The sequence below is a fragment of the Thermobia domestica genome, chromosome 12 (assembly GCF_964235325.1).
Source record: "Thermobia domestica chromosome 12, izTheDome1.hap1.1, whole genome shotgun sequence".
Classification (NCBI taxonomy): Eukaryota; Metazoa; Arthropoda; class Insecta; order Zygentoma; family Lepismatidae; genus Thermobia; species Thermobia domestica.
In genome coordinates, this window is record NC_137465.1 from 107,244,853 (window position 1) to 107,272,242 (window position 27,390).

The window sequence follows — 27,390 nt, forward strand, 5'->3', positions numbered from 1 at the left end:
CAATACATATAATACCAAAAAAATATATATATATTATATATTTTTGGAAGTGCAGGAGAGTGAATGTGTCATGTTGTAAAAAATATTATTTTGAGTTTTTAGTGATTTTGAAGAAAGTGTGTACAGTGGGTCTATTCAGAAAGTGAAGAAGATCTGGACAAAGACATGCAATTCACGTGTGTTTTACAAAAAGAAGACGAAAAAATTAATATGCTTATTTATGAAATATATATCTTTAAGAAAGTAATAGTTTAAATGACGAAGTATGGCAACGTCGGTCAGTGATCAAGTTTCTTTATCACGTGCAGCCGACGAAAGAATGTAACAACACCGTCGAAGTACCAAACCTCCTTGAAGAAAACGTATTCAAGTGGTGTTTCTAGCAGGGAAGAGCATTCCATCTTGAATCAGAATGCATCACTACACCTTATGGCTGGCTGGCTGTGTCCCTTCATTAGTATCTCTCGGGACAAGGTCATACTTGAAAGCATTTGGATGTTGTGATTATGAAATTATACGCTTCTGTGTTTTTGGAATATTTTAAGAATTAAAGGGAAAATATGTATTAGAATTCTTATTTTGTTTTGGTGATGTGTCTAGAACGGGAATTGAACTCTTATGTTTAGAATGCTGCTTTGATAACTGAAGAGAAAATCTTTATAACAAAGAGTAACTTTTATCCAGAAAACTATATTATAGCCTAGATCTCGCTCCACAAATATAAATTCAGATACGATAGTGTTTCTTAAATTTTAGGTAAACTTTATGTTGAAAATTTTCTGAAATTAACACATTCTTTGTTTATATTGATGGCATGCTCTTAAAGTCAACATTTGCTTTCTGGCTTCGGTAAATCTGATTCAATGTTTAAATAGTCAGATTGAACGTTGTGGCTACAGCGATATCTATAACGAGAAAGGACTTTAAAAATAAACGAATGACTAATGATCTGATAATATTATGAGGGATATAGCACATCATATGAACGTTTTCGAACTTACAGAAAGACATTTTCATAAATTGTTGTGCAATGTTAACTAATAAAAAGGCGTGCAATTAAGGGGATAATTTTGAACACACTTAACCAGTGCTTCAAGGGAAAAAGAGAAAAATGCTTCAACACGATTTGAACTAAGTGTCTGTTGATTCTGATTGAAGTACAACAAGGAAAACCAGAAGGGGGGTTCCTGGTTCAAAGTGTGTCATTGAATTTTTTGTCGAAAGATTGAAAAATGAAATGAAACCTTTAAGTTTTACGTCCCACGATTATGCCGGCTAGGCTAAAGAAGACGGTGATGATGAGGAATGAAATGGTGGAATGAATAAAGTGGAAGGAAACGGAAGAACTCCGAGAAAACCCACGCATACCGTGTTTGTCCACCACAAAGTTCATTTGGCGCGAGCTGGGATCGAATCAGGGACCTCACTGATTTTTTTCGATAGAGGGTGCGGAACGAAAATGGAATATTTAAACGAGTTAGTAACCAAAAACTTGTCTGAAACGTGTATAACATTTAAGTAAGAATAACGTCTTAATTAACGCTGCAACGCAGGGGAAATGGGGATATTGAACATCAGAGTCACTGAGAAAGTTAAGATACTGTTTTTAGGAAAACACGTGTCAGGAGAATTTAGAGGGTGCATCAATATCCTTGGGGAATAGACACCCGTGAGTACAATGTTCTAATTTAATATTAAAGCACGTGTGTTCCTACTGGGAACTGAACTCCGAACTAAGCCCAGAGAAAGCACATGTGCTGACCGAGAGAAAAAGCCACAAATCAAAATGAAAGTTTGTCATAGACTCCTCTTATGGACTGTATGCTTTCCCAGAAGGAAATTAAATAATTTAACTTCTTGCATACCCACATCTTCTTGGTGGGAGATGCCGAGCCCAATTTCCGTATTGAGCTACTCTGAAGTTTCTCCTATGGGTTGCATCGGTCAACACTGGAATAATACTTTAGTGTAGTGTAAGTTTTATCCCACTCAAAATAAATTTGAAGTTTTTGAAAGGTTTAATAGTATGATGATAAGAACTACCGGTATACTGGTAGGGACTACGAGCGAAGTTTCATTTTCTTAATTCAGACATACTTAATTGTTTCTCGATGCTGAACCACAGTGAAAATGCTGTGGGAATCAAACCTGTGGTTACGCGCACTAGTGCTGTCCACGAGACGAGACAAGACAGAATTTTCGTGGGAAAATACGAAGTGAGACAGAACTTTTTCAATTGAAAGAAATATACTTTTCGAGAGGAGTTAATGTTTTCGGTTCACTCTCTCGAGACGAGACTGACCGAAACCTAGTCTAGCGAGCAACAAAAGCGCGCACCAAAAACTTTTGTAATAACTACTTATTTGGTTGAGAGAAAGAAAAATAGTATGGTACCATGAAAATGAAATATATATATATATATATATAAACAATTGTGTCAATTATGATTGATTCTTGGTAGAAGTGGTGACTTCAGATTTCCTCAGGGGAAGATTTTCAATATACAGGAGGGAACCGTAATTTAATACTACGAAAATACTGGTAATTAACATTGAGTATGAACGGAATATGGTTTCGGAGGGGAATTTCATAACTCCGGAGGAGGTTCCACCCCGTGAGATTGCTTGGAAGAACATTATTAGTTTTCTTCCATGATTTCCTATAAATTAAAAGAAAAGTTGACCCTATAACGTGACTGCTACAGTTGACCCTATAACGTGGCTATTCAATATCAAAATCTATTATTTTTAATGCTAGTTTCTGGATGGAATACACGATGTTAAAAAATAAATGAAATATTTCAGTTTTGCGTCCCACAGTTATGCCTTGTAGGCTAAAGAACACGGATGATTAATGAAAGGGAATAATTGTGAAAAATGATAGAATGAGAATGTGGGAGGTTACGGAAGAACTCTGAGAAAACCACGGACACAATATTGTCCACCACAAACTCACATGACCTGGGATCAATCCAACGGCACCTCGCACCAGAGATGAGCGCTGTGTCACTGAGAGACCAGCCCCTTCTCCCCAATATGTGGTTTTAGTTCATATGAGTGACTATTTTGTTTACATTGCAATATTCCGATTGAAACTATAGTCTTCGGAAAAATATACGCAACATCAAATCAGATGAAATACTTAGCATGTTACTTCTAGCTAGATGCCAAAAATAATTTATGTTTATACATCATGCATATAAAATCATTCAGTTCTTTTTACACAGAGGACATATCATGGGTGTGGAGGAGAATGGAAAGAATTAGTTGGGTCGAGCAGAAAACGAAGAGGGTGTTAGAAATATTGGGGGAGAAAAGAACACTTTTAGATATTGTTAAGAAGAGGAAGAGAAACTGGCTGGGACATTGCCTAGAGCAGCGTTTCCCAACCTTTTTCAACTCGCGGCACAATACGGGTGATATTTTAATTCTTGCGGCACACTCATTTGTAAATATAAAATACCGTTTTTTTTTTTTTTTTTTTTTTTGTGATTACTGATCTTATTCTCACAAAGAAGAAAGCTCGATGACTGGCTTTCCTCGTGGTAAATCATTATGCGTATTATTTTAATTCTAATTTAAAAATAGAAAATATTTGCAATGAAATATAGGACTCAGGTTTTCTAAAATACACTTTCTTTTTCCAAAACTAGATCCAACCTTTCGATAAGAAGGAGGATCACTAAATAACGAAAGAACAAACAAATCTCTTGTACTTTAAAAGTATAAATGTAGGTAATGTGTATGCATGTTTACTTTGTCGAAAGAATTGAATAATATTTTAAAATTCCAAGTTACGAAATATTTTGAAACAATAAAGAAGCAATAATGGTTATAACAATGATAACAAGTACTTTTTTCGACATTAAAAATGTACAGAAAAGTAATACAGTATGGAACTTATAATTTTTAACACAGTTAATTACAATTTTTAAATATTACTCAAAGGTTAGAATTGTTCAATAATATTTTCTAATATATGAAAATTACAATATTTCAAAAATAAGGAAAACAGGTTGGTGCACGAAGCAAAATTAATGTGCAACTTGAGTAAAATATTCTTTCATAATCTTCTTCAATTGTGGATGGATAGTTGATAAACACACCCTCATATCGTGTTCCGGAGTTAACAGTTGTGACCTGTTCTTACATTTGATTGTATTCATTGCAGAAAATCCTGCTTCACTTAAGTAGGATGTAGAAAAGGGAATGACAACTTTCACAGCCTTTGTAGAGATAGCTGGAGAAATGTGTCAGAGGCTGCGGCAAATAAAATTCTGTTTTCGAAATACTACCTGCTACACAGTAATGTATGCACAATAATATATTACAATTACAGTATTTTTTCCATTGTAGATGATCATAGTAATGTGAAATACAAATACATATTTTTCCTATTTCTTGCAATTTTGTTGCTATAGAATTAATAATTTTGTTTCGATTTCCTCGCGGCACACCAGCGGCCCATTTGCGGCACACCAGTGTGCCGCGGCACACCGGTTGGGAAACGCTGTTCTAGAGGGTATGGTGGCGGGAAAGAGAGGGAGGGGGCGAAGGAGACTACAATTAATGCATAAAATAGAAGCAGAAAGATCATATGGAAGACGAAGAGGTTAGCGGAGGATCGTGGAGCATGGAAGCTTCTCAGTTGCTGGAAGTGACCTGCCAGTAGGGACAGAATACCTATGATGATGATGACATTTGTATATCTATTTCCGTCAAACAAAAAGAAAGAAAATATTGCCTAACCTAAAAGGAATGGTGACGTCAAACAAGAAATGGAGCAACATTGTTAATTTTATACCTTCCTTCGTCCTAGCCGGATGTACCAATGTTTGCATAACTTTATTCTAGGAAGGACTCGACACTGATATGTGTTTCTAGAAAAATTTAAAAAAAGGAAAGAATAAAAGAAGAATTGCGAAAATAAGTTTGAGCGTCTTCCTATAATCTCATTGTATTGCAATGATTTATTGTATTTTTTTTTTTCTTTGATTGAGGTTTAATTGTACTGAGGACACATATGATCTACAGCTTGATATGAGATCCAAATCAGATGAAATTCCAAACTCCTACCGGAAATCAAAACTGGACTTCTTGCTCTAAGGAGAGGAAGTGGTTGTAACTATTTTCCACGAAAGAGCTAATTCATTGTTTATCACTTGATATATTCTTGGTCATGATGATATAATTATTGTATTAACCACAATAGTTTTACAACAGGCGCAACAGTTTCTATTTCTTTTCTTTTTCAAATAATATCATTATTGTGAAAAATCAGCCCCGAGACAATTACATATCCAGATATGTGCTAATGGATACTGAAAAACTTTTAAGGGATACATACATTATTGGTATCTCCCAGCCTTCACAGAGCCCTGTCAAGTTATTCGATACTTACTTATATTTTTTTCGAATTATTGTCAATGGCGAGATTGTGCAATAAAATAGCAGGGCTGCCTGCGTTGTGAACAATGGTCAAGTTTCAATATAATGTACACTCATGTCCAAAATGATTGTCGCATATCTATAATTGTCTTCTTGTAAGAATATAATTTGATAATGATTTTGCAGGGTACTTTTAATACTGATACTATGTGTATAATCGGGAAATGTATATTAGTTGTAAACTTCATAGGAAAAGAATCATAAATACGAAACTTAGAATGAGTAAAACAAAATGTTGCTAAATCGACAAGAAAGTTTTATTTTCGTTTTATTGTTTTTATTTACCGCTCTTTTGACACGAAATTTACCACTTACATGTCTTTGCCGATTCTACACATACTAATGTTATAAGAAATACCAAGCGAATTCGTTACCAAATTATATTCCTACAACAACATATTTATAGACATGCGACAATAATTTTGGACATGAGTGTACATACTCCCAATGTGTCAAATGAAATATGAAACTGTAAGAATTAATGGCATGTGAAAATTATAGTTGACAAACAGGGCATAAAATTTCAGGGACACCCATGCAACCCTATACTCATGCGGTAAGGGTTAGTAATTAAAACATTACCAGTGATAAAATCTCGGATATAGGAATGTAGATCTAATTGGCCATAATGCAAGTGAAGGTATTACTGTCATACTGCCAATATTATACTATTACTACTACTACTAATAATAATAATATAGTTTTCCAATAGCCTACATGCTACTTAAAACAAGGGTCACAAATAATACAGAAATACTTTAAATAATTTGAAGTGTTCCGATACACCTTAACCCTCTGTCTTTAGATAGAAATTAAAGTTAAAATGTATGTACCTTCTAATCTATGTTTGAGTTACGTATCATATCAGTCACATAAAAAGAACAAATTTGAGTTCACTGACACAATGATGTCCAAATAGCTTTGTTATGAAGTCGTCATTAAGCCTATGGCAATCGATACATTTGGATCACACTGAATTCATGTGAAATACGAAAAGTAGAGTATTACAACAGTTACAGTTTTTAAATAGTTCAAATGATGCACTTGAATAATCTTCGTTAATGTGTTTTTATTTTTATTAATTACAAAAGCATTTTTAAATATTGCAAACATTAATATATTTACATATATATTTCGATTGAACAAAGACTTTAATGTATTCAATGCATTATTCATTTTTTTTTTTTAGTCAAAGTTAATATGACTGAAACTTAATAAGGAAAAATTGAATGTTATCAATTATGTATAGGTTACCTATGCATCAAAATTGTGTTCTGCATCTATGAATAGGAAATACTAAAGTGAGTTCGATACAAAATAATATGTAATAGTTGTACGTATGTGTAAAACGTTTTTGAAAAATTAAATTAAATCTTTAAGTTTTATGTCCCATGGTTATGCCGATTAGGCTAAAGGAAACGGAGTTTTTCTTTTAGTTTTTGACTATATTTTAGAAACTAATTTGCATAAAATAAAGACAAATAGTATATACACTGTAATGTGTCATATAAAATTTATAAAAATGCACTAATAAAATAAATTATGTAATTAAATGAATTAAAATTGATTGTTTATAAATATACAGCTTAGTTCTTCAATTGACACAATTTGAACTGCATGAGATACATTAGTGCATATAATACAATCATAACTTTCCGAAGTAATTACTTCAAGTAAGCAAAAGAATGTAAGTTCTGATAAGTATAGGTAAAAGCACGCTTCACTTAGTTAAAAAGACTCGAACTATCTTTGAGAAATCTGGAACTTCACAATGGTTAGGTGTTAAATTGTCGTTTATAAAGATTTAATTATAGTTGATGCATCATTTGCTTTTTCTATACATAGTTACGTAACCATTGAATTAAAGCGTATTAAAATAGTTTAGAAATAAACACTGTTCATTGGACTTTTAAAGATTAATGCTTACTTTACGGAGCAAGAGGTGAAAGATCTTACAGACCCTTTCTCAAATGCTGTATAGTTTCAAACTACAAACACTTTTGGTATGATCATAATTTGAAATGTTTGGCGTTTAAATACCATTAGTACATTCGTTTGTCTCGAGTTCAAAGTTTTCCACAGTTACCTAGAATACTCAAATACCATCCACCTCCTACAACAGCATGCAAAACAGATGTTCGACGCTGTCGAAGGGCTGTTTGCTTTATTGATGTGATCATAACTCTCAGCACTCATGGTAACTTGCATTTGATATTGTCTCTCCACTTTGCTTTACATCTTCTTTTTTGGGTTTATAGCATCTTACTTCCTTGCATAGCGGGGACTCCGAGTCGTCTTTTGTCAATAAGGCTGGAATAATATCTGTACTTACATACTGGTCACTTGATGTATTCGGATCGTGTTTCAATAAGTTATGGAATAATATGTGTTTCTTTCTGAATAGTTATCAAGTAGTGTTGGTTATGGGACAATATGTTTTTTTTTTTTTCTAAACAGTTATCAAGTAATGTTGATAAAATCTTCCTCGATCCGAGTTTATTAGAACTTTTCTGCTTTAATTTGATATAACTAATCAAATTTCTAAGTATGGCAAGTTCTTATTTAACACGTATACCTATATTTAACCCGAGTACCCTGCATACGTACTTTGATCAAGTCTCATGGCGTATGTTTTTCTATCTTGTTGCCTGCTATTGAATAAATTGTGAGAACTGCACTTAAGAAAGTATCAGAGATTATCTCTAACTTACCTTCAACATAAGTAATTTGTATTGATGTTAATTGGTACGTACTGACTTTTCCAGCGGCTGAATTATAATTAATATTTAACTGATGCCTGCGGAAGTATTGGGCTTATTCAAATTTGCAGTTAAGAGTCATACAAGTTAAAGCAGCTTCTTAACTTGAACATTTTACAAACAACCATCTATTGTGTTTAGACCGATAAACACTTTCAGCTTCTATTTGCTACAATGTTTTTAGCACTTTATAACTTCTTAAGACTTTATGAATTGTCTTTTTATCTTTTTAGTGGACATTATTATTAAGTGAGTGGGCATTATAATTTTACAGTTTGTTATGCCGGTTCTTATACTTAGCAAAAAACTTCATTTTTATGCTCTTTGTGGAGAATGTTAAGAGTACACTACCCTAATTACAAACAAGGCCTAATTAAATAAAAGCATAAACTCTGTCGGAATCTTTTTGAAGAGCGTTATTCAACTTTAAAAATTTTTCGAATAAATAACCATGGTAGACAAATAAAATAATGCATTTTGAAGTCAAAGAAAAATGGAAAACATATTGCTACTCGTAAGAACTAACAATGAAGTGAAATGGGGGCCTTCAGGTAACATCACTTTGAGGAAAGAAATCATACACCTGTATACAAAGCCTTTGGATTTGACTCGTAGATCTGAGGGAAAATATCTCAGTTAACAGTTTGGATTGAGTTCACTTGGTAACTCAGGATAGGCAGTCTACTCAAGTTATAAGATCAGGATATTAGAAACCATTACCCTGCACACGAAATACTAGTGAAAGAGAATTCGTTTTTTTTTTTTTTTTTTTTTTTTTTTTTTTTTTTTTTTTGACAATGATTCTTTACACCGCGTCAGAACTGAAGTCTATAAGATTGGTTTCCATCAAGAAACACAGGTTACCAGAAATTCAATTTGCAATTCTGCGCTTCAGTAAAGACAGGTGCATTTTCAAAAGAAAGGCTCAAGTTCTCCCCTATCAAAATATGTAAATAATATTCAAGTAGTAAATCATAACTATGAAAAATATTGCGTTATATAAAGATAATTTTAATACAGTTTTGGTCTCCCGAAATAATAAACTGACTAGTCTACTAAATCAAGATTATGCTACTGGTCGACTGCTGTCTGTATCTACGAGGCGTGTGTTTTAAGTAAGTGCCTTTTTGAAATTCGGCAGCTGCAACGCTATGGTCGGAATCCTGCGCATGCGTGCTGTGTACCTACATCTGTTGGCAAACCACAAACTCCATTACGGAAATATTCGACCGTGTTTACGTTTATTTGTGAGTAATTAAAATGCCCCCGCCGATTAAGAATCCTGCCAACTGTGAAACACGCGTTGTGATTCGTTTTCTTGGTGCGTGAAAGTGGCTGAAATTCATCGCCAGATTAGTGAAGTGTTTGGAGAAAACATTATGAGCGATGGAATGGTACCGACATGGGTTTGATCCTTCCTTTAAAGATAGCCGCACGAATGTCCATGATGAGGAATGAAATGCGCGACCTTCTGTCATCATTGAAGACTTGAGGCAGAAAGTTGACGAAAACGTGAAAGAGAATAGACACATTACGATTTTGGTGTCATCTAATAAGTTACTACAACATGTTCCTGTATTTGATGAAGCATCTGAGTAGTCAGCGCCACGACGTCGATGGTAAGGTCAAAACGACCGTATTGCAGTGGCTGTCAAATCAAGCGGCAGACTGCTATGAGGATAGTGTTCAAAAGTTTATTGTTTTATACGATAAGTGCCTTCATATTGGTGCAAACTATGTAGAGAAGTAGATTATGGTATAGACTTTCATGTAATAATATAATTATTACGATAAGTATACTTCTTTTATCATTTCAAAACTGTACTTACTTAGAAAAACACGCCTCGTATTAATTTAGAAAGGCGTTTTGACATAGTAAATGTCTTTAAAAGTACGCAAGAAAGACGACAAAAGAATTATCTATTTATTTTTATTTTTTAAAAGCTTTGATAAATCACTAGCCTAAACTGTTGAGAGAGAGAGAAAGAAAAAATCTTCAAAAACATAATTGACCCTTATTTTATTTTACTACTACAAAACAGTTAAATGAAATGGACTTTTAAAACAGTTAAGGATTGAGATAAAGGAAGATGAAGTCATTGAAGACTGTGTTAGTCATCCTTAAGAAGACAACTTTCACCTCTTCTTTACTGTTTTGTTGTCGTGCTTGAAGGAGTGCAGGATGTACGATTTTGTAATTCTCAAAATGAGCAACCTATATTCTTTTTTTTTTTTTTTTTTAAGTCTTTCTTTGAAAGTAGCTTATTTATTTCAGTCAAGAAATCACTATGGGCATATTAATGCTCTTCATCGTGGTATAATGGGAAGCCATACATACATACATATATATAAATAAACCTTTTTCAACTAAATTAGGTCTGCAGTAAATTTTAAGGAAAATATTTTTTGTAGCTTGGTTATTATTCTTTGTTAAGGAAACAAAGTCTCCGGAAAGGTAATTAGCTTATTGTTTATCATTATAAATCTTATTTTATGGAAAAATGAATTCAAACCTTTAGTTTTAACATTCCGCGATTATACTTTAAATTACTCGCTCTTTACATAGGGAGGATAAGGTTTATGAAATATATCATATTTGAAGGTGAAGAAATGAGTGAAGTAAATAAATTAGGAAAAGCAGCACCTTCGGCGTTGCTCCTGTCCATATCAGTGAAGTATACAAATAACGATATGGCCATATCAGTAAAATAAATAACAAGTAGTAACGCCTTCTGCGTTGCCCCTGTCAATATGGGGGCAGTATATAAATAGCTCACTCATTTTCAAATACGAGACGAGACGAAAAACGACAATTCTTGTCTTGTTTTCGACACAAAAAAATCTCAAGTCTCCTTGGCAACACTAGTTCTTTCAAGTCTTATATGTCAAATACTCTTACAATGTTACACGATTCTGGTATAAAAAGTGTAGATTGATAAAATGATGTACGAACATAAAGAAGAACATTTAAAGATACGCCAGTCATTACATAAAGACGTTTGAAATCAAGAAAAAATAGTCAGGACATAAATTTTGTATATAAATTTACAAAACTTAAACTAGACGAAGAAAAATTCGAAACGAGACGAATTCTCCTAGAATCGAGACGAGACGAGAGTTCCACAAAAATTTAGGAGACGAGACGAGAAAATCGTTCCTCTTGTCTCTTCTCGTGGGCAACACTATTTGAAATCTACACTATTTCTCGTGGGGAGAAAAATCTAAATAAGAGAAGTGTCAAAGTTGTCGAAAGTGAATTTACGCTGTTAAGCTGTAGGAGAGCGTCTAGACCAGGCCCCTATTTAGGTAAGTGCTATTCTGTGCTCTAACACAGGGCGGCAGAATTTAGGGGGCGGCAAAATTTTGGATTTTTTTTTAAAGATTCACAATAAAGTAATATTTAAAACTAGCAACCCGCAGAGTCCCGCGCAAGCGCAAGAAAATATGTTAATGTGTGCAAGTAACTCTTTCGACCGCCAATTCTCTTAAATCTTCAGTTGCTTGATTCAGAAATTAAATAAATAAAGAATAGAAATTAAAATATTAACTTTATCAAGATGGTGTATATTCCAGCCAGCTAATTGGTGGGATGGATCAACTTAATTCAAGTAACTCCTTAATTGGCTCATGAGAGTGATTCAATTCCAGATCTGGAACTATCTGTAGTAAAGGTACGTGTAAAGACTAACTGGCTACACAGAGAGCACCTATTCCTTTTAAGAACACATTTTACAAAATTATAGTGGGAAATATGCACCTCAAGTAATAGAAGCTCCCTCTTCCGCAATTCCTAAGAACAAAACTTTAATATTCAGAAAGCATTTCGTTCACTTAAAACCCAGTAATAATCAATAATTTGAGACATACGTCTAGTTTCTCAGTTTTTTAAAGTCATCTTAATGTTTCAGCCCATTGATTTATATGGAGAATTATTTTTCTGTTTTCTTTCAAAGGGACTTAATTCTCAATTATGTGATTTTACTGATTTGTTCTTTATGCCTACTTAAATATACCTTGCTTTTTTTTTCTCAAAATGAATTTGCATTATGTATAAATTAAATATTGCTTAAGTCAAATATGACTAGGTTTATATGTTTGTGGTCAAGAAAAGTTTATATATTTGTGGCCAATCTGTACATTAAAATGCTATGTTTATATGTTTGCGGCCAATTCTTTTCGACAATGAGATCTCAAAAACCATAAGTGCTAGAAACGTACCGTTTTTGCTAGTCGATTCCAAATTTTGTGCAGATTTGCCAGTTCTCATTCAAATTTTCGAAAAGAAAAAAAGCTTGTCTTTATTTTTCTATTCCACATTTTAGGCATCGTTTTACCCTATTAGTTTAATATTGCCACTAGAACGTTAAGGTTGATACCCTTGTGAAAGGCAACTATTATAGCAGAGGAGCTACGTATAACGGATTGATGGACATTTAAGGAGCTTTGCTTTATTCTGAATGACAACATCTATTTATTATATTGCAAGCCGGCAACTTCGAAGGCTTGTGGACCCATAATGAGGTGTACGCGGATATGAAATTATAAGAAAAAATATTTGCATTTGCTATCATCTATCACTTATCCAAGGTTACCACAAACTCCCTTCAACATCCTATATATTTAAATACTGCATTTATATGTTTGTCTGTAGCAATTCACTCCCTTTGAGGGTCTTCTTGTCCTTTACTTGTGTCCGTAAAGCGACTTGCACAGATATAGTGAGAAGTGGGAAGGACATTCACGCTCATATTAGAACTGTGTGCTGTGTAAATAAATTAAATACCATGTTTATACATGTTTATGGCCAATTCTTTTCGACAATAAGATCTCGGAAACTACAAACTCTAGAAACGTGCCGTTTTCGCTGTTCGATTCCAAATTTTGTGTAGGTTTGCCAGTTCTAATTCAAATATGTATTTAAAAAACTTCCATTATTGTTTCTGTTCAATGTTTACGAGAGATTTTCAGCCCACGAAATTAACATTATCGCCAGCGTGTTACTAAGGTTGATATCCTTGTGTTAAGCAACCCGTAGAAGAGCTACGTATAGCGGGTTGATGGACATTGCCGGCGCTTTGCTTTAATCTGAATGGCAAAACCTATTTTATGCTGGGTTTAGTATTAGGATTAAATTTGATTTCATTTAAGTTTAGCGTCCCTTTCAGCAGCGAGGCTGTATGAGACATGAGCCTACTTAACGTGGGATCCGAACCAATGAGTTTCCTCCAGGAATCGAACCCAGATTTCCCATGCTAAAGGTATGGACGTTAACCCCTTAGACAAGAGGAAGCTCGATTAGGATTAGGAATCAAGTTTCACACATGTGAAGGATGACATCTGTCGGCGATCACAGTGCCCGGGAGATTTGAGAGGAAGAAAGGAATGGGGAATAAAGGAAGCGGCCTGAGACCATTATGTTAGGTACCAACCCGGCATTTGCCTCGTGTGAATGATTAAAATCCAGAAAAAATCTCACTCAGGATAGCTCGCCTGGAAAAGCTATTACACCTTTCCCACCGGGAATCGAACCTGAGACGCTCGCACCAAGGGCGAGAGCATTAGCGACTACGCAAGGCGCGACCACTATTTTATGCTGGCAGCTTCAAATGCCTGTAGAACCGCAATAAGGCGTACTCGGATATGGATTTATAACGGGGAGGGGAATAAATTTCCTTTTATATAATCTATTACTTCATTTTTTCACATTCTTGACCCATCATCTATATATTAAAATGCTACGTTTATGTGTTTGTCTATTGCAATTCACTTCTTATGCGTGCCTTCTCGTCTTTCATTTGTGTCTGTAAAGGGACTTACACAGATAGTGATCAAGTGAGAACATACTTATGCTCATATTAGAATGATGTTCTGAGTGGAGAACGCAGCTTCAGCTAGTTAAATATTAAAATTATAGGCTATATTACAAAGTTTATTTATTTATTTATTTATTACGAAGTAAGGGTCATTTAATTGAATCAGTAATTTTGTAAATGTCATGAGTCAGAAGAGTAAAATTATGAGAAATTTGAAAAAAAAAAACTTTAATTTTTGAAAATTCTGATAGACATGAAATCTACTCTGTTTCTTGTCATTGTACGAAATGAACAACTTGTTGTTAGCAATTGGTGTTCTAAAATAAATAGATAAAAAGTTGGACTAAAGCAAAATCGCCGTTTTCTGACTCATGACGCTTTCTAAACAACTGATTCACTTAGATTTGATGAAGAAGTCATTAAAATTCTAGTTCATTTCAAAGAAAATACAAAAATAATTCCCGTATAGAAATCAATGGGCTATGAAACGAAGATGGCGCATGTGTTCACTTCGTTTTTTTTTTTTTTTTTTTTTTTTAAATATTAACTGTATCATTATTTTGGCTCATATTTGTTTGGTTCCAAAGAGACAAAGACTACAAATTTATTTCAAATTAAGTGTCTTTAAACGAGTTAACACTATTTGGTTCAGTTAATGCAAATCCCCTTTATGTGATACCTGGAATGCAATTCTCTGCATTTCTGTTATCTTGAAAAAATAGAAGTCCTTTTCCTCCAAATGTGATTATAGGATGAATATATTTAACAACTGAGTAAATGTGCTGAGCCGTGTATCTTCCACTGCCCGTGTTATTTAGGGAAGAAAATAAAACTGAATGTTTATCTATTCGTGGAATGCAGATGCTATGCACTTTTTCTCTTCTTTCCTTTCCCTTGCTGAGTCACCCAATGAGAATTCATTGCGTTGGCGAGAAGAACGAAGAGAAACAAGAGTTGAGATTTGAGAAGCCCAACAGGTGATAGCTGCGTGAGCAACGCCCTCTGGCGGCGAGTGTGTCACTAATTATACTGGCGCGTGGTTCACGTTTCCCACGAACCGATTCTTTTGTTCATTAGTTTCCTCAATGAACTATTGACAGCTCCTGGAGTGTCGTTATATCGTAACTGTCATTAGTGGAACTACGTTAATCAGTGGAGGACCAGTGTTATTTTAAGTGTAGTATTGTGTAACCGACAACGTAAGTTTTGTCCCACTTAGGGGAAAAATCTCTAATAACTTTAGTGATAAAATAGAATACAAAGAAATATAAATGTGGTTATCACACTGTGCTAAAAGGAAGCAAGTTCGTCTATTTGATATAAACGGTACATAAGGTACAGGGAACAATAGACTTTACACACTGGTATGCGGCATATGACTCAATTGTAGTACTTCTTTGTTTTTCAGCTTGTGTGAGTGAGTTGAAGTTTGGCGTCTCTTTTAGTACCGAAGCTATATCAGACGTGGACCCACAACTTAATGTAGTATATCCGAACAACTTAACCCTACAGGGAATTGAAACTGGCTCTTAACGCTCCGAAGGCAGGAGAATAGTCCAGTTCACATTTTCAAGTATGGAGGCAAATTTCCTGATGTTACATCCATGCCAGATAGCTCATATTTAACTGGATGGTACATTACCAATTCACCGGGCCCCATTGTCGTTATTGGGCTCTTCCTCCAGGAGCGCCATTTGAAGAAGAGTAGGGAAACAACCAAACAATACACTTTTTCTCTCTTGAATATGGATTGTATTTTAGATGTCTGGTTCCTTTTGGCATAGTGGGCTCTATTATTTTGATGTTTCACAAATTTTCGCCACAGCTAGAAACTCCAGCAAAAACCATTGGATTCCTCGAAGGTTTCTTTTAAAACCTTCTTTGATGATGCAATAAGCTTTTATAAAATTCCGACCATTGAGTGCAGGACTATTTTTAAGTTCGTTGATAAGGGCTACAAAGTCTGAGTATTTTTAGAACCGCTAACTTATAACCCTTATTTTCAAAAAATAACCTATTGATTACTGTTGGCAATTTAGATTTGTATTATTTACATAGAGCACAAAGTGCACTAAGTGAAGGTTTTTATGCACCGCTATATGTCATATGATGACACAATTCACTGTATATTTTTAATTTTATGGTTAACGCGTGACTGGAATCAGAAAAGCGTTGCTGTTTATTGCTCATAATTCCTTAATTGGAATGAAAATTAATTATATTAATTTATTGTTGTTGATTATGTGAGTTATAAACTTAGAATTGTGATTTCTGAAAAATTTTGTATACTTTCAAAATTGTATTAACAGTCAGTTAATACCTTCTTAGGATGGACCAATAATTCGTGTTATAAGTATTGCAAAATGAAAGCATAGATTTTTGGAACTAGCATTGTGAGGAGTTACTTAATTTAAGAAGCAAAGTTTGGCCAAAGAAAACAAAGTATAAGACAGACTGCGAGCAAGTATAATGTTCCCCTTGAATACTTAGAGCTTTGGGGTAGGGATGGCCAGACGGATCCGGATCCTATAATATCCGGATCCGGATCCTATAAGATCCGGATCTCGGATCCGAAATTTCGGATCTTGGATCCGGATCCGAAGTTTCGGATCTTGGATCCGGATCCGGAATTTCGGATCTTGGATCCGGATCCGGAATTTCGGATCTTGGATCCGGATCCGGAATTTCGGATCTTGAATCCGGATCCGGAATTTTGGATCTTGGATCCGGATCCGAAGTTTCGAATATTGGATCCGGATATTCGGTTCCTCTATCCACACCCGAAATTTCGAAGTTCAGATTCGGCCTCCTGATTTGAATATTTTAGGCCTTAGATTGAGACCCAGAACTAAAATATCCATATGTATAAACTTCACTAGGTGAATTTTATCTAACTCAGTGGGAAGACAATTCAATTTAAATGACAAAAGAAATGAAAATCTCATTTTCACATTTTTCGGGGTTAGACCACTGTTGCGCACACCCCATCATTTAGTCTTTAGTATATCTTTAAACGTACTACAAGTATGCCACTTTCATCTCAAGTCAGTAATTGTATAGATCTGCCTTTTGTTATATATTAATCGAGTTAGGATTAAAACTCAATTGTTTGTGAGACCTATGATAATATTTTCAGAATGAGTTATAACGTTGAAAAACTGCATAGTAATGCTGCATATTTTCTTTGTGCCACATTGGAATTTAATGTAGTCTATCTTATACAGTCGGCTCTTATGATTAATTCAATGATCTGAACTCCTGCAGCATTACGCTAAAATCATGGATGTCTTTGAATTTTCGTCATTATTTCTATTTTTTATTACGAGCAAAATAAATATCATAAGCGGCATTTTACATAATACATATAGACGCAGTTCAGTCAGTTGATTGCTTAAAGTTTATAGCAAAGCTATTACATTTCTAAGACACTGGCGGCTTTAGGACAAAATCCATGGCTTTCCCATAAAATCTTAAATCTCTTTATATAAAAAGGGCAAAGTCCTGAGTGAGTGAGTGACAGATCACCGTACAGGCCAAATCGCTTAAGCTACAAACGTGAAATTTGGACAGTTTATAGGCTTTGTGACGTAGGATACTACTAAGGACTTTGGGAAATTCGACGAGGAAGGGGGAAATGGGGTGGAAAATAATGATGATTCTTGACGTTAGATACTTCAAATTTGGTATTTGGGTTTCTCATTGAAAATAATTTGATACTTGTTAAAGTGCTTTTTGATTTTTAAATTAGAAGGGGCAGGGAAGATGTAGAAAGTAAAAGAATGGGTGGTAATTGCAATTATTGCAATTAGTATAATAATATGCCTATATCTTGGAAACTTAAAGGGTTAGAAACATGGAATTTGGTATTTGGACTTCTCACTTAAAATAATTAGATACGTATTTCAACGTTTTTTTTTTTTTTTATATGTGGCCCAGAAGGAAAGAAAAAGGGCGAGAAGAAAATTAAGTGGAGATTAGAATTATTGTATTAATATGTTCAATCATTTAAGGTTAGAGACTTAAAATTTGGTATTTGCATTTCTCATTGAAAATAATTTGACATGTGTTTCAGTGTTTTTTTGACGTTTTAGTAAAAAGGAAAAGAGAAGAGATGGAAAGGAAAGAGGGTGGGGATTGTAATTATTATAATAACATGTCGATATCTGGGAACCTCTGAAGGTTAGGAGTATAGAATTTGGTATTTGGACTTTACATTTGAAATAATTAGGTATGTACTTAAGCGTTTTTTGATGTATGTCTTAGAGGGGAAGAAAAGGGGCGGGAAGAAAAGACTTCTATATCTCGGAATCCTGGAATGTTAGAGAAATGAAACTTGTTATTAGAACAAAAATTCGTTATGAAATGAAATCTTTGAGTTTTACGTCCCACGCTTATGCCGGTTAGGCTAAAGGAGACGGTGATTATGACAAATAAATGAAATGAAGAAAGTGGAAGGAAACGGGAAAACCCCGAGAAAACCCACGAGCACGATGTTTGTCCAACACAAAGTCCACACGGCGCGAGCTGGGATCGAACCAGGGACCCCAAGCACCGGAGGTGAACGCTCTACCACTGAGCCACCGCGCCCCCTTAAAAATTCGTTATGTTTGCAGGCGTATGATGTGCGAGGCCGTAGACCGAGCAAATGTGTGGGCTGGGGGGAACGCCCCCATGTACTCGCACTGAAATTCGGTATGTCTCGGGATACCGGAATGTTATTACATACAATTTGATATTTGAACTGAGATTCGGTATGGTTGTAGGTTTACGAGGTACGAGGTCATAGGCCGATCAAATGAGATATCAGAGGGTCTAAGGGCAAATCCCCAGACATTTCTTTTTAAATTGATTATGATTAGCGGCTTTAGTGGTGCGAGGCCCTAGTAACGGGGGTCTAGTGGCGAAGCCCCCAACTAGCCGAAGTCTATTAAGTACATAAATGTATTTGCATAATGACTGGAAATTGCATGTATGCCTGTGGACAAAATTGCATAAGTAGCCACGAGAAATGACAATCCTTTAAGATAAAAATTTTAAAAAGCTACCAAAATGTACTCTTGAATGAGTTGTATATTATGTTTGCGCAGGGCCGAATCCAGAACGGACTCCTGGAGGGGGCGGATGGATTCTTAGGGGGCGGTTGGGGATGCTAGCAGTGAAAAATTACTTAGATGATCTGAAATTGCCACAAATTACTACTAAAGTACACTGTTAATGGTGGCGCTGGGTAGAGGCAAACGACTTTTCGCCCTTCCCCTGCATCCGCCTATGTGTCTACATGAATGATATAGCTCCTTATACAACCTATGCAGAGTTAATAGTAGTGGATTACTAATTACAAAGATACGTGTTACTGCTCGAGGCTCCATATGGTATTTTGTATACACATACAGTACATTAATACATTGATTTTGATACATTAATTGCCATTTTGAACTTCATCTCTACTACAATTCTTAATTCTAACTGGAGTGGTACGGTCACAGAGAAACGTATTTTTAAAGAAAGGATAAAATCTCATCAAGAGCAAGAAAAGGAAGTTGCTCCTTAATTTGATTTGATCTATATTTTATGGGCTGTTCTATTAGCAATGGCCTAGCCCATCACGACTAGGAAATGGCCTCATTCAGTGACCACAATAACTCAGAAAGAATTAGAAAAGTAAGCAGCCTGAGTCTAATGAAGAAGCTTGGGCTTGAGACTAAGGTTTCATCCCAGCATTTGACTAGTGTTACAGAAAACAAAGGACAAATTTCCATCAGGACGACCGCTTTAAAAAAGATTTACTACCTTTTCGGTCAAGTATTTCTACTAGAATCGAATCTGACAATGAGATTGCTCTCACCTAAGTCGACAGTTTTACTCAATCAAATTTGGAGTAATTGTGACATTAAGGCACGAAAACCAAATATCAACAGAATGAAGAGAACGCAAGGCTGTCACACGATCAGATACCAAGAGTGTCTTAAAATCTTATTTTAAGCATAGGAATGAAAATCACTTTGTCAATAATTTCGAAAATTTTGCTGATTCGGAACACCCGAATTTTCTGACACGGAGTTTCGAATCCGGATCGAAGATCCGGTTTTTCAGGTCTGGATCCAAGATCCGAAATTTCGGATCCGGATCCAAGATCCGGTTTTTCGAATCCGGATCCAAGATCCGGATTTTCGGATCCGGATCCAAGATCCGAAATTTCGGATCCGGATCCAAGATCCGAAATCTCGGATCGGGATCCAGTGTCCGGATATCCGGATACCGGATATCCGGCCCCAAGTGGATCCGGATATCCGGACCCAAAAATATCCGGATCTGGCCATCCCTACTTTGGGGCTGTGTGTAAGTTAAATAAAAATAAAGTCTAACGGAAGTAAACACGTTTACTAATAATCTGTACGACAGTTTCGGGAATACATTACTGCGAAAAATGAAATACAAGGGACTTAAGTCCGAGACACTTTTTTTTTTTTTCGGTTGCCATATACACATATTTTGGAAGTGGAAGTGCTTGAAAATGGATGAAGGTTAAACGTCAGATTACTTTCGTTGCGTAGGTGTAAGTTTAATCTTGCGTAAATATTCATTATCATAGGTATTCTGTCGTTATTGGTAGGTCACTTGCTGCAACTGAGAAGCTTCCATATGCTCCATAGTCTTCCGCTAACCTCTTCGTCTTCACGTACGATTTTTCTGTATTCATATCGTCCATTAATTGTAGTCTCCTTCACCCCCTTCCTCTATCTCCTGCCAGCATACCCTCTAGCAGGTCCCTCATGATACAGTTCCTTCTTATCTAATGTCCCAACTAGTTTCTCTTCCTCTTTTTAACAGTATTTAAAATTGTTCTTTTCTCTCGTACCATTTTAACACCCTTTCATTCGTTTCCCGCTCGACCCAGCTAATTCTTTCCATTCTTCTTCACACCCACATTTCGTAAGCTTCCAGTTGTTTTTCATCATTTTTGCATAATGTTCATGTTTCTGACCCATAAAATACAATACTTCACATATACTTCACAAGTAATGTACTACAATACAATACATTACTTTATCTTTCTAAGATTTATTTTCTTCTCATATTCTTTACAGGCTTTCCTCAAGTTTTCTAATATCTTATTGATTTTCTCTTCAGATTCTGCAACAAACGTCGTATCATCTGCAAACAGTATACACCTAATCATGTATAAATATTGCCTAATTTAATTGAGTGAAAATAAAAAGACGTGAAATTGGCATTTATTATCGTTGAATGAAAAACGTTTCAAAAGATAAAACATATCCAATCGATAGATATAATTGAGTTGAACCAAATTATAAAAATTCATGCGTAGTTTGCGAGAAAATTAAGAAAAAAATAATTTGTAAAACTTTTTAAAAAATGATGTTGTACGAGAACCATCCCATTAGCTGACGGGAAACTATTATTAAAATATATTCTCATTAAGCTTTTTATTATAAACTAAGAAGACCACAACACATAATATGGTTAATTAGATATAGCCTAAAATTGTCGTGATCTCTTAAATATTAATCTCTGCTTAACCAAAATATTGTCACCAATGTAAGACATATATCAATTAATACATCATATTGAACTCAACAATGTAACATACTTGAAGAGTATCTAATTCTCATATGTAGTTTATGAAAACAGAAAAGAAAGGCTTGAGGCCCTAAAGAGTATGTCGTTCTTTGAGAATAACAAATAGCAGTTTTTATGTTACTGGAAAAATATATTTTTTTTTACGTGGGTGTAGCAAAATGCACTTTTAACTAGAAGATTGTATATGTTGTTGTCTGTCAAATACGGTGTCACAAAAGTTCTACGCACATAGTATTTCTAATTGCTGAGGGGAGAACGATGAAAGTAAGGATTTTCTCTATTTCCAAGCTACGCTTCTTGGTTTGAAGTCAATGGTTTAAGCCGATGAAGTGGCAATTTTAAGATGGGCGATGTGTGGTCAGCATATTGTTTGACCCAGGGCTGATCTAATCTTCCTAATTTTCTTGATCGATTTTCTCTATTTCTAGAATAACAGACTAAGTCTAGATAAAACCTTGATATTTGGGGAATAAAAATAATGCTGGCAAAATAAATAAATAAATTGATGCTCAACCTCCCCCATTAGGTGCCTTTCACTTCCACACTTCCTTAATATGCTAAATGGATGTGATAATGTATTATTACTTTTTATTTTGCTTTACATTTAAGTGTCAATTAAAAAAGTGATTCTGAGAATACATAGTCAAAACATTGAAGCGACTAAAAGCCTTAAAGAACTTAATTACTATGTAATGAAGCATTCGTTTCAGCTTCAGTAATCTTTATTTATATTATTATGTAAACTGAATATATCCTCTTTCGTGTTATTTTCACGCGTGAATTAGCGGAAGACATAATAATAATAAAAAAAGAAGCAAGCAGAGAAGACCCAGAGACTATGGAAAATTAATAATAATGATGGTGAGAAAACACTCAAACTGTTAATTAATAAAAGATTTGTTATTCATATCATCTATTTGTGAAGAAACAAAGGAACTTCTATACAGAAATTCTAGTAGAGAGCTGTACAGTGTAAGCACACATTGTAAGCAAGGGAACCAAACTCGATTTTTTTAAAAGCGTTTATGTAGTCTGATTTTATTCTTGACATTTTACCTCTAGACCGACGAAGAATAACGTGATACGTTTAATAGAAGTTTGGACCGTATTTAGCGGGAAGTCAGAAAAATAAGTTTTCTAGTTGATGATGTCACTTATATTTTCATGAAATAATCAGATACTTCAATAAAATTATTGTTTTTTACATAAGAAAGTTTCAAATTTATACACAAATTTTCTACTATGTTGTTATAATGAAGAGATTTACCGGACGCACATCAATAGACCATTGTGATTGCTCCTATTGCCTGTAGTTACCCTCAAATTTCGTGGCGCTTCAATATTTTTTTTAAAAGGAAGGCTGCAAGTTTTTATTCGATTCTGTAGGCTGAAACACCATAATGAACTGGTGATTTTTTGTACAAAATAGTAGGACTACATTACTCCCTTTCTTGGAACCTTAAACATCAAATACCATCTTCAACGAATAAAGAGATTCCTTTCTTCTAAATGGTTAGTTCCCTCTTTAGAACGTGAGAATGAGTTTCTGTTGATGTATGTGGTTTGAGTCCCACGTAAATTACTGACCTACTTCTTATATAGTTTCGGTGCTGAAAACGGGTTGTTAAAATAAATAGAAGCGTTTGTCTTACTTGGCAGTTGGACATTCTTGGCAATCTGATATTGACTCAAGATTGAAATAGAGCTTTCTTATCGTGGCTATATCATTAGCATACAGACTTAGGACGCAGGAGACCCGGGTTCAATTCCCGGTGAAAGCTCATGTGGGTAGGATCTCATATTAAGTTGTAGATCTACATCTCATATAGCCCCAGTTCTGAATTGCAAATGAACCAGCCAATCAAGATTGAAATAAAAACACTTCTGGGCTCCACAAATTAGGATTACTTCATTAGTATTTATGTTTATTGCTTGGGTATTGGATAGAAAAGCGCTCACTTATAGTGAATAACGTTATGTGTGTGGGTCTTCTGGGTTTCTTTCTTTGAGCCTGAATTTCCATCTCCAACTTACAATTCTTTCATCACCATTTAATTTCGATCAAGATTAATTTTCTTTATCCTAAAGGACAGAAGTGAGAGATATTGAACTAAAGATCTCATTTCATACAATAGTTGATGAATGGGTTGAGTTTTAAAAATAATAACAGCAAAAAAATATTTAGGGTCTACCAAATGCATATAGCAGAAAAAATCTAAATTTTGATTCTAGAGTCATAGGATTATCCCAGGTATAGTTTGAGTCCTTTCAGAGTATTGTTATTCGTAATACAATAGCTTATATGTATATTTCTGATATAGCATGCAAAGACAATGTCGTCGGAAAAATAATAGGTGTTGTATCATATTCTAATATAATTTACCTTAACACCTATCTCTAGAATCAACATGACTAGTGCAAATGTAACACTCAACTTACGAATGGACCGAAACGAAACAATCGGGTGGCTCATGCCTACAGCAGAATTGATAACTATCATTGGAGGAAACTGCTCTACATTACATAAAAATGTTAATGACACGTTTCATTAGTAACATTTTACATCATGATCTAAATCTTAAAAGCGCTCCAAAAATCAACATCGAGACAGTTAATGCAAGGCACCAATAGTAACAACATATATCAACTGGTGTAAATATTGTCGTATTTGAATAAGATTAAAATACTTGGATAAGATATTTTTTCTTTTAATCTATAAAGTTAAGAAGTTCTTCCAACCAAGTATTCTTTAGCCAAGAAATATCATGGTATGTAAATCTGAGTCATTACCTCTTCCGTCCTAAAAGAATTTCCACAAATTCCGATCACTAGCGTTGGCAAACACAGCTTCCATGGAAATTGCAAAACATTCTGTAACTCATACTGTTCATACAACCAAGTGGAAAGAGTGAAGATCAGCTGATGCATATCATTGAAGAAAGTTGACGCTAAAGAATTATCACAAAATTTTAATGTAGTTTTTGAAATGGAATGTGAGCATTGTATATATATATATATTAATCATCACGTGTGCATCTTTCATTTGTCGATTCTAAGTATATGATATACTTGATTCAGAGAATTTGGGTGTTTCATGAAAACGTGGTTTATAAGTATGTTCTAAATAAGTTAATCAATTGCCCTCATCATTAATATGGTGGTTAACTCGCACACTTTTGGTGTACGTGTTCTTGAGTTCGATTCCCGGTGAGAGAGCATTAAACGTATTACAATGGTTCGGAGTGGACCTTCAAACTATAGGTTCATGTCTCATATATCCTCAGTGCTCAAAGAAACGCTAAATTTCAACAAATAATCATGATAATCAATTGAAATCCCATCTTTTTTAGGTTCTAGGCATAAGATCTTAAAGAAATAAAGATGTAGATCAATCAGTGAAAGAAATTACCTAATAATTTGTTTCTAGAATCAAACTCTGTTCATTACCAAGGGGCACGGTGGCTCAGTGGTAGAGTGTTCACCTCTGATGCGTGGGGTCTCTGGTTCGATCCCAGCTTACGCCAAGTGGACTTTGAGGTGGACAAACACCGTGTTCGTGGGTTTTCTCAGGGTTCTCCCACTTTCTTCGTTCCACCATTACATTCATTTCTCACCGATTCTTTTAGCCTAGTCGGCATAACCGTGGGACTTTAAACTGAAAGATTACTTATTTTTTCTTTTCAATGCCTAACAATCTTCATGAAATCGGATAAATAATCCTGTTTTCGCGCACAAGAAAACAATGAACGTAAATCTGAGCAATTCGAGGATAATTTCAGTCGTATTTATTTTCGCATCGTGAATTATGGTAATTTGAAAAATTTGTGTATTTTAAGATTCTGATAGAGTTCTTATAACTACTCAATTGGCAATTGTTATTCATGATGGTTATTATTTTACTTTTCAACCTGCTGCATCAGATTACATATTGATAATTTACAAACAACAGCAACAATGATGATTATGATGATGATGATGGTGATGATGATGATTATTATTATTATTATTATTATTATTATTATTATTATTATTATTATTATTATTATTATTATTATTATTATTATTATTATTATAACGAAACAGGAAGCAATGAATATGTACTCGGAATTCATTCTAACTCAACGATTTGAAAATTGATAATTCAGAGAAGTCAAATCAAGATTTAATGTTTTTGTATAAATAATTTAGTGATGATTATTTGGTAAGGTTTTGCAATATTTTAAATTTATTTCTGAAGTATTTCTTTAAGTGAGAACACACTTAACATCTTTAAATCATTTCGCAAAGAAATAATCAGATGGTTTGTGTAATTGCTTTTTTGTTTGTCTCCACTATTTTGACTTAGCACGTGCCATACTTGAAAGTCAAGATAGATGAAGAAAGAAGATAAGCACGACCACTTCTTCCATTCATTCTGATAAACGAAAGTGTTATTTCAAGAGAACTGTCAATAACACGGAAATATTTTAACCCATAATGATCTTCTCTTGTTCACTGTGGGTTGACGCGTATCTCCCCATACTCATTCGTTGGAACGTGTTGTTCTGCATCAGTGAAATCAACCGAACGACTAGTATTGTCTTGATAAAATAGTGAGAAAACAAAAGCAACTACATAAAAAAAAATAATAAATTTCATAATACTTGATACGCCCAATTCCATCAATTTTAGGCCAGGCGTGAAAAGGATGACCTTGAAGCCCTCAGGCGAGTAAATAACGGAATGCGAAGGTCAGAGTCCTTCGTGTTTTAACTGACGTGGTTGCTAAGCTCTGTAATAACCTTACCAACGACATGACCCTCCGAAGAAGCTTACAATTGCGGTTGAAGGTATATATAAGGTAGATGAACGCATATAAGGATAACTTCTGCATGCTTTCTGGGAAGGTGTGTGAGTGTGTAGGCGGGTGGGAGAGAATGGAGAGGGTGGAGAAATAACTCGTTTGCGCTGTTGCTGCCTTACTTCTCTCGCGTCTCAATATGGTAATGAGAAGCGGCAAAAGCTCTGAGAATAGTGTCTGTTCTTCAAATCTATCTTTTCTACTCCCTAAGGATGACACACCTGGTAATTCTACGTTTAAAAAATCAAATAATCTAATAATAATAATAATAATAATAATAATAATAATAATAATAATAATAATAATAATAATAATAATAATAATAATAATATAATGGTCACGGTGACTCTGTGTTATAGCAGTCACCTCTCATACAAGAAATCCTGGTTTAATCCCAGACCATATGAGCTTGTGATGGACAACATTGTGTACGTGGGTTTCCTCGAGGACAGTGAGTTGAATCCACATTGCACTTCTTAATAGAAAAGATTCTGGACTAAAACCAAAAATCAACCATCTTGACTAAGGACAAGAACTTCAAAATTAATTTTGCAGGGAGATTTCCAGTGCCTACTAAATCCATTAACGGAGCCGCTATGGCTCAGTGGTAGAGCGCTCACCTCTGGTGCATGGGGTCCTTGGTTCGATTCCAGCTCGCGCCAAGTAACCTTTATTGTGAACAAACACCGTGTGTGGGTTTTTTCTCGGGATTCTTTGGTTTCCTTCCACTTTCTTCATTCCACCATTTCATTCATTTCTCATCTTCACCGTCTTCTTGAGCCTAGCCTGCATGATCGTGGGATGTAAAACTTAAATATTTCATTTCATTTCATAAAACTCATTAATCCCAGTTTGGTTGATGTTTCATTATAAAATGACTCAAAAATCTAGGCAAATAATTTTTAAAATGTCTACCTGTTGACAGCAAA

General features: G+C 34.7%; 1 protein-coding gene across 10 annotated transcripts in view; it reads left to right on the top strand.

Annotated features, from left to right (window-relative positions):
* Positions 1–27,390, top strand: part of Tm1 (tropomyosin 1) — a 133,832-nt gene that overhangs the window by 280 nt on the left and 106,162 nt on the right. The window contains exon 1 of one of the 10 annotated variants that reach the window (XM_081733969.1): positions 15,061–15,218. The exons of the other annotated variants lie outside the window; for them this stretch is intronic. The gene's annotated coding sequence lies outside the window, so the exon portion shown is untranslated. Of the gene's footprint in view, positions 1–15,060; positions 15,219–27,390 lie in introns of those variants that run through there. 10 annotated transcript variants of the gene reach the window in all.